Source organism: Drosophila biarmipes, chromosome 2R (genome assembly GCF_025231255.1).
Source record: "Drosophila biarmipes strain raj3 chromosome 2R, RU_DBia_V1.1, whole genome shotgun sequence".
Lineage (NCBI taxonomy): Eukaryota > Metazoa > Arthropoda > Insecta > Diptera > Drosophilidae > Drosophila > Drosophila biarmipes.
The window spans coordinates 3,572,905-3,586,178 of NC_066615.1; the positions used below are offsets into that span (position 1 = coordinate 3,572,905).

Here is a 13,274-nt window from a genome sequence, read left to right on the forward strand (position 1 = left end):
TAGCTGACCCGGAAAGTAGTACGTTGGCAAATTGGTATAGCAAATTCCAGTTTGCGTTTAGGCATTGTTTAGTCAAACAATTTATCCTATAGATGAAGTCTTCAACAGATATGTCATTTGCCATGCCTGTAAATTTCTCATGCCAATTTGTATACATTGTATACATATACAGCTTGTGTCAAACGATCACCTGAAGGCAATCGTATACTAGAGCCTTGATTACTGTCAACTCTGCTTGCATTGGATCTATTTAAGTTACCAGGATATTCTACAGGGATATAATTTGGCGGATTTTGGGAATTATTAGCCAACTGAAGGTTTCGCATCGTATTACTGATCTCATCCGCTACTGCTGCAACCATGCTAACGCGAAAGGTTTCTTGGGAGTCTGTGATTAAATGCTGTACTCGAGTTTCGGAAATGCTAAAACGTTCAGTTGATCTATGTGTTGTGTTTTGGCTTCTCAAGCTGGAGTGTGCTCTCTGATTCGTTGAGTTCTGATTGGAATTCGTTCTTGTGTTTCGTCTAGTTCGATTGACGGTACAAGTAGCTTGATTGGCAGAAGCACCTCGAACTTCCCTATTACTATCATTAGTAGACCTATTCGATTGAGCAGCAGGAAAGGTTGTCAGCTGTACCAGGGTACAAGCACTTCGGCAAAGCGGACAAGTTTCATTAGCTCCTAACCAAAGTACCACGCATGTTCTGTGAAATTTATGTCTACATGGGGTTTCTGCAAGTTCAGTATCTATTACCATAGTATCATTGCAAATAATACAAAGCGAACGTTCATCCCCACTTTCGGTGACTGTAACCTTGTCTCGATTAGGCTGAACTGACATGTTGTAGTATTATAATAATTCTCAAATATTGTAAATATAAAAACTTTGATTTAAAATTGGGACTATCCTTTAGTAACTATGAATCAAATGAATATTAATATAAAATTAGGGTTTCTGTTTGGCAAAAGACTTTTAATACGCACTACTGCTGAGTGTCTCTCCAAAAACTATTCAGCTAAACAAATCTCAAAGCAGTAATGACATAATGTTTGATCTCTAAAAATATAATCATGAGTACTTGCTAGAAATTTCCAACAAAGTTAATCTCTAATGACTTTTCTTAGGTGTATCAAATCTGATTAATAAAAGAATAATGTTGCTTGGTGCGAATTCGAGCTTTTCCCAAATCTCACATTCCGAGACAATTTATTTATTGTTGATATGGGAACTAGGATTGAGCGATAACATAATCTAGGTTCAGCACATGCAAGAATGTGCGATGACTGAATTCCGACGAATCACCTTAAGGCTCAAATTTGGAAACTATACAAAAAATTAGATTTTACTTCAGAATATTGCTTTGGGTAGCGACATGAAAAATTAACTCTGGTATCTTCTCAGGATACGGTATTTCTGATTTCCGATCGCCCCACGTTGGGCGCCAAAGAATATGTAAGAAACACGGCAATGTGTGCGGCTATCGGGCAGCTTACTCAGCCTACAGGGTCGGCTGTGCTCAGGGAAAATGGAAGTGGGGTTTTGCTACCTAGAGAACCGCGTCGTTACATAACCCTAAATGGTAGACAGATTAGGGAACTATTGACTAACTAAACCAAAGCCCAAAGAATCTAATTTTATACTAATTGTGAGGAATGGTAGATGTCATTTAATTCCTCTTCAAAACCCACCCAACCTTGCATAGGCGCGCTTTGCGTATGTGGCCAATGCCCTTATTAATGATGCACAGTTACTTCAGGTGTCCCAATTTACTTCATTTTATACTTCATTCTCAAACACGTACCAAAATTCAATTAAAGATAAGTTGCCCACGGCGGATGCTTATGATTTTTCTAACGTTTGCTTGCCCATGGCAGATTAACCATATAATGGGTACAAATGACTTCATTTATGTTAACGTTAACAATTAAATTTTAAAAAGAAGTAAGGTGATAACAAAATAGTACAGGTGTTGAAACTTGAATCTTTAGTTATTCTATAATTATATTACTTGACTCAGATTGATATTAACAGACAGTCGGCTATGCCGTACTTACAATATGAATACTTTAAATCTGTTTCTAGTGCAGTCGACAGGCCTGTGGACGGTGTGTGTAAAAGAGAATGTGTGTATGCTAAGTGAACTACAAAATGTTATTAGTTAACAGTCAATCTATGGCTTATTTTCTCCAAATTTTAAATCCAAAAACTACAAAAACGACAAAAAAATAAAAATTCAACAGCTAGACCAAGAGTCCGGGGAGCCTGCTTATCCGCGAAACACTTGTGTTGGACGTCGTAATGGCTAACCATTAGTCCGGCGTTAGCTACTCGCAACTGGTCAGGAGAACAGGATGAACAACGCGTGTATCGATCTATGAACTGCAAACATAACTAACTGGTCAAGGCTTGGTTTACTTTTAGTTACCTTAAGTTTTCCTTATGTCTTACAACGGTTGGAAAGCTTGGCTCGGAATTTAAATTTTTCCGGCTGAAAGCGTCTAGGCTGTGCATATTCTGGTTGACAACCAGAGTGGGCCGAAACGAACACCAGGCGATTTCATCAAATATCGCTGCGCACTCTAGTTCCGTTTATCAATAAGTACACATTTATTGAAAACTATTAAATTCCCAATGCTCACCTAATTAGTTTTTCAACTATCAATTGGAGGCTACGATCGGTGCCAGTGAAATTACGCCAGCCACTTTGGGCGATTGAAAATAGCTTTGTGGTGGTTAACTTATTAGTTTTTGTCTTGTTGGGAGGTTATTAAGCCCGATGTGGTGCATACATACAACCCTAGTCAAAATTATTTTCACAACACACAATTATTTGCACATCCCAACTTCCTTTAGTTGTTATTCTTGTTGTTGTTGAACAATTTCCCTGAAATAAATGTTATAGCGTAGCTTGAAATATGCTTAAGCGACACAAAAAGAAAGGCGAAAAATAGCGGTTCATAGGACAAAGCTAAAAGAAAAAGAAAAAAAGCTTATCAGTTGTCAGAAGTATTTATTTTCACAAAACTTAGTTTAATTTATTTCAGCTTAATATCTAATTTTAACAAACGATTTTCTTAATTTTATGAAAATACATTATTAATATTTAGTTACACCACCTTCGGCATCAATGACAGCTTGTAGTCTTTTAGGTATTCACCTTACCAAAGTTTGGGCAAATTCAAGGGTATATTTGGACCAAATTTCGTAAATTTCAGCGATGACTCCGTCGCGTTTTCTATTTTTATCAATGGTTCTTTGATTTTTTATAAAAGCCCAAACGTTTTCGATAATATTTAGGTCTGGGCTTTGTGGTGGCCAAGAAAGGACCGCCTGATTAGGGTCGCTCAAAAATTTGGTCGGTATCCTACCCTTGTGGTATGGAGCATTGTCCTGCTGAAAAATCCATTCATAAGTAGGAAAAAGTCTATTTCCTGACACAAAAACATGGTCATTAAGGATTCGAACGTATCGGTGCTGGTTTAAAGTTCCTTCTATCGGTACGAGGTCTCCGAATCCATAATAGCAAAGGCATCCCCAAAACATGACTGTGCCACCACCAAACCTATTGATTGGCTGGGCTGCCAAATGCTTTTGGTTTTTCTTCAAATGCATAAAATGATGGCTGTAGGACCCCTGGAACTGAAATGCAGCCTCATCCGTCCATTAAACATTAAACCAAAAGCAAAGAGGCTTAATATATTCAACTGCAAATTGGAGGCGTTTTGTTCGGTTGGTTGGTGTGATGTCAATCACTTTGCGGACAACATATCTATTAAAATCAGCTTCTTTTAACCTGCGACGAATTGTAGAATCATTTATTTGTTTACCAATTATATTTTTTGATTCTTGGGCAATTTTCAATGGACTTGCACTTGGATTGCTCGCTACAACTCTTAGTAAGTGCCTGCATTGTCTTTGGTCCAACACAGGTTTTCGGCCTGATCTTTTCTTATTTTTTAAAGTGCCAGTTGTGTCTCGCTTTTTTACTAAGTAGTAAACATTTCTGCGCGAAATTTTATACAGTTTAGCGATTTCAGCTGCTGAAATACCGGCTTTAAACTTAATAACAATTTCAGCCCGGAGTTCAAGGGTTAACTCCCTTGTTTTAGGCATTTTGTTTAGATAAATCTAAAAGATAAATAATTATTTTAATTGAATTTTCACTGAATTGAATTTATTAGAGAAAACGAACCGCCACTTGTCGCTGCAAACCAAATACTAATGACGAAATTGCATTGTGAAAATAATTTTGACGCACCGAAAACGTGTGCAAATACTTCTGACAACTGATAAGCTTTTTTTCATTTTCTTTTAGCTTTGTCCTATGAACCGCTATTTTTCGCCTTTCTTTTTGTGTCGCTTAAGCATAGATCAAGCTACGCTATAACATTTATTCCAGGGAAATTGTTCAACAACAACAAGAATAACAACTAAAGGAAGTTGGGATGTGCAAATTATTGTGTGTTGTGAAAATTATTTTGACTAGGGTTGTATATACACGTGTACTTAGCACTCCTTTGCAAAATTCGATTAGAATTAAAACGCGTGTGCTTCGGCCGAAAGATCAGAAATAAGAGAACGAAGAAACGCAAATGGCGGGCGCAAGCCCCCTGACAAGCAGTGTTAGAAAATGCTAAATTATCGTTTCGTATTTTCTAGGATGTGTGGTTGCCACAAGATTGCGGAACCAGCAGAGCTATTTTATATTAAAAGAAATACAAGAATCTTTGTCTAATAATTTCACACCCCTACAAAATTAGTCGGAAAATATGAAAAAAATTATATCTTCAACATATTACCTTCTAAGCTTGAAAATAACATTTTTAAAATTTTTACGAATTTCGAATTCAATTTAATAAAAATCGGACTACTCTAACATATAGATGTAAATAAAAAAGAAAGAAATAATTTTTTTTAATAGCACTGAAGTCACTTAAAAATTTCACATGGTGTTACTAAAGTTGATTATTTCTTATAACAATCCTTAAAAATTTCACATGATGTTACTAAAGTTTATTATTTCTTATAACTGCAAGGGTATACAAACTCCGGCTTGCCGAAGCTAACTTCCTTTCTTGTTTTCCGATCATTCCTATGGGAGCTATTAAATATAGTTTTCCGATCTGGCTGGCTCTGACGTATACATTACCTACGAAAAAAAGAAGACTTTTGGCAGAGTGTCAGCCCGCGAGCTTTAAAACTAAGAGACTAGTTTGCGTAGAAACGGACGGACAGGCGGTCATTGCTAGATCGACCCCTATAGTGATGCTGATCTTATGTTCACTGCGTTGCAAACTTCTGACTGAAATCATAATACCCTCTGCAAGGGTATAATCGTCAAACAAAACACTCGTTAAAATATTATCATGCGGGAAGCTCCACTAGATAGAGAAGCTTAAATATTTTATTTAAAAAATATTTAATTAAAACATTTTAGAAAGTGTAAACCGTTTCTCTTAGATTAAAAGGGTATACTAGATTCGTCGGAAAGATGTAACAAGTAGAACAAAGCTTTTTTTTCTCTGTGTTCCAGAACGATGCGGTGGATATTCTTCGTGCGCCAGCCAAAACGAACCATTCCGCTCTTACAAAATGTCAGTAAATCAAATTTATTATTAGTATTCTTACAAAGAATACAATATGCATGTCAAGTTAATAGTAGTGGATATTGCATCGGGCATTTTCAGGTTCTACGACTGATGAGCAATTTCATAGTTAATGTAGCCATCCACATCATCTAGCTCCATGGAGTGGAACTTGACCACCATTACGCCACGCCCAGCATAGGGTGGAGTGTATTTCAATGTCGTTACCCCTTTGTCACCCACAGGAATTTCGCCAATCTGTAACAGTGTGATGTTTTTGGTTTGCTCAAAAAGATCTTCAAAGAATTTTTTATTTATCTATATCACTTACCTTGGCCGCTCTAGGCCCGGTCCCTCCACGACAAATACACCTTTTTGTAATGGAATTGGCAGCGGGTTCTCCAGCGTTATGGTCACATCCATCTCCTTCTTGACCACGATGTACCCCTCTTCAAAAATGAGTTTAATGGCCGGCTTTCTTACCCGAAAATTGTCCTGCGTAAAGTAATCGAAACCGGTGTCCTGGCGGTTGCTGAAATATGGAAGGAGGCTTTGGACGACAGCTTTTCGAAATACTCCTTAAAGCCGACATGCATTCGAACGTGGTCACTTCCTTCCGGCTGCAATTTAATTTCGAAGTTCAATACCTTGATCTCTCCTGCAGCCTTTCCGGTATACAAACCGGCATCGCAACGGATAGTACCAGTAGCCACGTGAGTTCGACTTTCGCTCTTGTTGGTCAGCTTAAGAAGCACACCGAAGTCCTTGCCGATATTGATGTCCTGGTTTAGATCCATTTCGAACTCAAATTCATTAAACTCTTCATTTAAATAGTATCTGCTAAATGCATGACTGGAATGCTTCAGGGCTTTGAGCATAGTGCTTCTGTCTTCCCCTGCATGCTCTGCATACTTGTAACTATCGGTAACGTCTTCCCTTTCCCATTTTAGGACAGCTTTTGTGCTGATGTTTTTACCTACTCCATCGATATTTCTCTTGATAAGCTTTATCGGATGTTCGGGGCCCTAGTAGCGCCAATAAATAATATCGGCATTCACCTCGGCGAAAACAAATCCAACATCGAAAGGTGCATGAATCTCACCATTTTTAACGGGGGCGAGACCCAGGCGATACATATTGTCTGAGGCCTCTTATGCCTCTTGCCACCCATCGAATTAATCATGCTTACCATCGCCCAAGTTCGGTCGCTGCATCCACAATTCGTTCACACATGAAAGTTCCATATCTTATCATTACCCACAACCTTGTTATTGTCGTCAACGAAGAAATCCATGGATAAAAAGGTTTTGGTGTCATGAGCGGATGAGAAGCAGGTGATAATCCTAGCCGGTATTCCCAGACTCCTGACAATTCCTGAAGGATCTCCGTTGAGCCGGTCCAGTTGGATGGTGCAACACCGCCCGAGAAATCGTCGGACCAATTACCCACCAGGATGCCATTGTCATCGATAACGTTCACCAGGGCAGACAACGCCCGGGCTACTTTCACAGGGTCGCCTCTGAAAGCGGGTGTGATCTTAGCCACACTTCCCAGCACATTCAAGCTGCACTTCAGCACGTGACGTTCGAATTGCCCGACTTTCCAAGCCGAGTGGTGCAGTCTGTTGTGGGATCCCCGCCAAATGAGAGTGGTATCGTTCAAGACGTACTCCTTCCGCTGGTCCCGATCCTCGAGATAGACTTGATCGTCGGGACACCAGGGATTGGAGAGCACATAGATGGGCAAAGGAAGGCTATAGCACTTGGAACCACCTCCAAGCAGGTTAGTGTCGAGCTCCAATTTCCACACCGCTACACACAAAGCATTTCACCTTCATGCGAAACAATCCCCGCACCCCAATCTTTCGGTTCCCCCAAATTATTAATGTTGTCATTGAGCAATAGTGTAATGTGGGTTCCTTTTCCGGGACACGGTTTTGCGTCGTCTGCAACGCTGATGATCAAATTTATCTTATCCTTGCTGGGGCTGTAATCTTGGTTGAAGTTGATCTATAGCCTGAAAGGATCTCCTCTCCTCACGATCAGGGCTTACTTTTTAATTGCCGAGTAGAAGTAATTCGTTCGGTGCTTATCATGGTTGTCCTCCAAGCAGAGATCTTGTGAAATCTGTTGATTCAAGTTCGTAATTGTAGTTAATATTTATGGGGTAAAATATCTCGAGCTACCTTATATACCTTATAAAAACCGTGTAAATGTGCTCATTTTGAGCTGAATGTTCTTAATTCTAGAACGAAATTGTAGAAACTAAAAATGTGAAATGAGTTGATTTCGTTCCATTTTCAAGTTGATTTCGATTTTAATTTAATAATATATTTGCATCAATAAAACACAATTTTTTTATTCATTTTATCTGAATTTGGGATCAAAAGAAGAACATTTTTGCCATTTTTTAAAAGGAAAAAATGAGCTCAAATCGTTTGTGAAATATGCTTAATACAAGATTGAAAACCCTTCCCAAAGAAACTGCTTTAATATTAATATTTGGTTTGTAATAGTTTTTTTCCTTTTTTAAATTGTTATATGTATTTAATGTGTAATTATTTAAAGGCTTAATTCTCTTAAAATATTAAGGTATATATATAACTTATATATAACTTACATATTTACGTTTATTATTTTAAAGCTCAAAGTACTAAGCAATTTATACTTACCTTCACAGAATTTCCTTACGGACTCCTTTTTAATATCATTCAGGGACAACTGCTCTTCGCATTAACTTTCAATAAATAAATAAACACATCGAACCGCTAATAAAATGTGCAAGCCAAATGGTTCAGAAGAAGAGGAGCACTGAAGAAGGGTCTAACGCGTGCTAGCTGTTAACCGAATGATACTTACACGTTATAAAAAATCCGCAACCCGCCAATTCAAGTCGAAATGCAACTCACTTATTGTTATATTATTAGTCCTTTCCGTTCTTACTTTAAGAACGTTTTGAGATTGTTGGGTTTCTGAGAATGAATTGAATTTGATTTAAGAACAATTTTGATTTAACCAAATTTTAAGTACAAACTCAACTTGATTCAATCACAAAGAGACAAAGTCTACAAAGTCTACTGCTAATAACAAGTACAAACAGCCTTGATTTAAGAAAAATTGCATGCTTATTATTTAAGAACGTTCGTGCTCAAAAATTCTCATATTGAGCACTTTTTTAATTTCAACTCTAATAATTCACAACTGTTTACTCTCAATGAGCTTGATATATAAGTCGCATAAATTGCACAATGTTAATGCCCGTAAGCGGCAAGTCGTAAGTAACTTAAAATATTAATATTATTTATATTTACCTCGTTTATTTCGTTTCAGTTTCCAATACTTATTTATCTATTTTTAGCATATAATAAAAACATAGTTATATATTTGCATACTTATTTAAGAAATATTCCGCCTTTAATCATGCCTAAACATTCTTGTTTTATTATTAAATCGTTCTTATTTTTATTCCAAATATGACTATATTTCAGAATTATTCATACTTGATTAAAGACGGAAATGTTATTAAACCAAGTAATTTCGGTCTCGAAAATTCGTGCTTAGAAACAGTATTTTGTTCTTCAGTTCTGTATTTTCCATGCTTGCGAAGTTTTGACACCGAAAATACCTGGTTTAAGCGTGGAATACTTGATTTTTTTCTGAGTGTATGTAACATATATGAATGCTAAAACGCTTAAATCTGTCTGCCGCCATAAATAGAAAAACCTTATATACCTCCATTTCCCTTTTGTTTTCCTTAAGCTAACGGGTATCTGATAGTAGAGGCACTCGACTATATCGTTTTTTGGATTCAAAATAGATATATAAATACGTACCTTCCTGATCTGATGATGGTCGAGTTCTAAGAAAGCGATTTTCCCATCCGTTCATTCAACTGAACATTTTTAGCTTTCCGGTATAATTACGTTTAAAAAAACTGATCTCAGCAATAGAGACACAAGGGCAGTTAGGAGAAACTAAGTTATTTATTAAGATAAATATTTCGACTTGCGTTGCAAACAGCGCAATGCTTTGATCACAACTGGTATATAAAACACGAATTAAACGTATCCTATCAATTATGAAAATTATTGGAAAACACACGTTAGTCATATTCATGGAAATGTTTGATGATGATTTTTTAGACTTATCATTTAAATGCCTTTTCAAAAATATCGTATAGCTTAAGCGTCACAAAAACAACTTATAACGAATAATTATAGAAACTTTTCATGATAATTACTTGCAACTCAACAAAAACTTTTAAAAGTATGTATGCATCATGTATGCATATGTTAATCTACTGACTACTGCCATACAAGTCAGGAACAAAGAGCTTGAGAGCCTCTCTTCCATCTGGTGGCAATGTCTACATTTCGTATAAAATTATTTTATTTTTATACAGTTTTATTTAGGGATTATTAGATTCGTCGCTTAGTATAATAGAAGGATGTATTTTCGATTCCATTTAGTAGGTATATTTACATAGTTTAACAGAAAACAGGTCGAAGGATACCAAACCCAACCTGTTAAGCCCGTGCCCATCGCAGGTATTCAAATTTATCTGACATAAACATTTAACCCGTCGGACATAAATATTTCCCACGCCCCAAGAGGTTTTTATAAAACGCAAGTGTATTTCGAAAGGTGCCACGCCTACTTTAATGCCAGCAATGATAAAAGTGTAAAATAAACATTGTTTTATTGGGCTTGTCAATGCCCACCGGCACCCCGACATTTGTTCAAATCGTACCATTATTTCGTAAGTAATGATTTTACACCAGTATCTTACAAGACCTTCGTCTTTATTTTTTATGTTGGTTGGCTGAGTAACGGGAACTGATTGTTGAAGCCATCGACTAAGCGTTCTTTATTGTTACTTCTCATTATATATGTAATTTCCGAATATATTTTAAATTTGGAATGATATATGTTTATTAGTTGTTCGCAATTTAGTTATACCCAAAGAAACACATAAGTAGTGCAGCGACACTATCATTTTATAAATTAGATTAACAGGTTTATAAAAAGGACTCCCGGAATTCGGTTTATCAACCTCTGGTTTACTTTCGACTTTAGCCCCGACCCCAATCAAGTAGTGACTTTGCAAAGGGAGCAAGCCAAGATCTGGGAGGACTTCTTGACAAATGCACGTCATTTGGCTTATTAGTGGTTTATTTGGCTCTCGGCACTCAACTCCAATACAATTACCACAGCCCTTCGGCAATGAAATCGTTGAAACCAACGCCCCTTGCCGTTCCCGCTTTCCCTTTGATGATACCAGACTCGCCAGGACCGTAGTATGGATTCTATTTAAAGGGGATATGAAACACGATGACTCGAAAAGGCATCTTGAAGTAAAGTTACGTAAAGCGAAGTTCAAATTTAATTAGCTTTGACATATAAGTTTTGAAGTCCTCCCGCAGTACTTAATCGAAAATTGAGAACAGATTTATTGCATGCTCCTGTTATGTTATAATAAACAAAATATATGCAGGATAGGATTCATTCATTTGATTCTCATAACAGCCCTATAATTTTTTGATAATTGCCAGCTAGATACACGAATCCCTTCTCCTCCTCTGACTTGACGCTTTCATGGCGCCAATTTGCAATTTCATTACAATGCTTAATCATCATTACGACGGGAACACTCCATATGTGAGCGGGACAGAGCTACTGGGAGTGTCTGAGTGTAGCAGATTCACGATATTGCGTTCGCACTTCCGGTGCGCACACACTCGAGCACTACAGGGACTACGAAAATCCATAGGAAAATGGCATTCTCACTGCAATTTCGTGCCTGCCATGTCACCGTTCATATGGCCGGACGGTCCGGGAGTATGCTCGCATTTGTTGCTACTATTTGATTATATATGTAGCCGTATCATGCACCCACTTCTTTTAGATAGACAGAGCGAGAAAGAGATGGGAAGAGCGAGAGCGAGAGAGAGGGAGAGGGAGACAGACGCGTCAAATGCAGTTTATGCCCTGGCCATAAATCAAAATTTTTGGTTTTCTGCTGTCAGGGAATGGCATAGCTTCCGTGGGCATCTGCACCGCCAACATCCAGCATCCAAACTCAAACTCCAGAGTCCCATAGTGCACATTGCCACTGCAAACTGCGCGCGGTTTCTGCCTTTTCGCGTAACTCGTTTATTTTCGTGGTCATAATTTGCCGATGCCGGCAACGTTCTCTGGCATTCCTCCGCAACCATGGCCATTCCATGGGGGCACCGAGCTCGCAGCTTGCGGCTCGCCTAAAATATTGGTTTAGATTGTGTCAAACAAATTGAATTCGCGATTTTATGATGAGTCCGAACGATAGCCCAAAGGCGTAACCCAACGAAGTTCGGGGCGAATAATTAGTGCTGTGACTTGGGCATCGATTGTCAAACCATGAGGTTATTCGATTTGAGTGCAGTGGATAAATACTATGTAAAGAGTCTTTAAAGACCTTTATCTAGTAGGAGGTCTAATCCAACTTCATCTTTTTGTTCAATTCGTATCAATCTAATACAGCTAGATTTAACAGTTTGCACTTGTTTAATGCTTCTCGTGAAACGCAACGTGGTTGATCGACGTTAAAAAGATGTATGTGTTGTACTACAAAAAATATATTTTAATTTAATTCTCCTACAAGCTATTACTGGTGCGTATAGAGGTGGCTGGATTATTGGAATTTACCTACCATGTTTCGCGTTCTGTTTGGCATATGTGTACTCTTTTCCATCACATCACATTGACCGCTTCTAGGCCGACTTCATGGTGTGGACATAAAAGCCATCATCTTCTGTATCTTACTCGCCACTCCGGTTATTATTATTTCTGGCTGCTGGCCCTCCCGACTTGCTCTGTTTTCCACCACCGTTGGCCTGGCCCCCACCTCGTGAAATGGTTATGGCAGCTTAAGTCTAATGGTCAGAGCGACGTGGCTCCTATGTGCCCCTTGCTTTTCCATGAGTGTGAGCCTTGCGACACGGGGTACTCGGCTCATTGGCTGGGATTTTCCAACTCATCATCGGGAGCATGAAAGCCAAGAGAACCTCCACACCTGGGCTGCCTCCACGCCGCCTTTCAGATCTGCACGTATTGCAAGTTAGTACAACCTGCGAATTAAGTTCTGCCTCCGAAGTCGCCGTAACAGCTCAGGCCTGTCTGCCTTTCATTTAAGCATAAATTGCTGCACAATGCACTAGACGAACATTTTCCACATGAATTGGAAATGATTTTCGATTTCGACCACTCTCGCACACAACCGACAATCGAGATTTCCCAGCTTGCCAGCGAGCGTAACGGGGGAAATACTTTTTTATCGGCTGCCATCGATCTTGAGTCTTTGCGTTTGACAGATCGAAATTAGAAATCGCCGCTTTATAGCTGCTGCTACTGCTGCTGCGGCAGCAAACTGTGCACTTGCGGCTAATTGAATGTGGCAAGTTAACAAAACACGAAATGCGGCTAAGTGCAAAAATTGTATCGTGCTTTGTTGCGAGCCAGCCGTGCAACCAATTTGCCAGCAAACAGCCATTTCCGGTCGCTTATCGCTTATCGAGTGGCTGCTGGGAAACCGGAAAAGTCGAAGAAGCCGAAAATCCGCCCACCCCGAAAAGTAATTCCTCAGCGGTTTCTGCTTGGTCTTTCATATGCAAAGGAGCCGGGAGCACTTGACTCGTCCTGGAGCGTGCCGA

At 38.7% G+C, this 13,274-nt stretch overlaps 1 pseudogene; it reads right to left on the reverse strand.

The window, feature by feature from the left end:
* Positions 1 to 5,565: 5,565 nt before the first annotated feature.
* On the reverse strand, positions 5,566 to 9,324 carry LOC108029334 (annulin-like; annotated as a pseudogene).
* Positions 9,325 to 13,274: the final 3,950 nt, after the last annotated feature.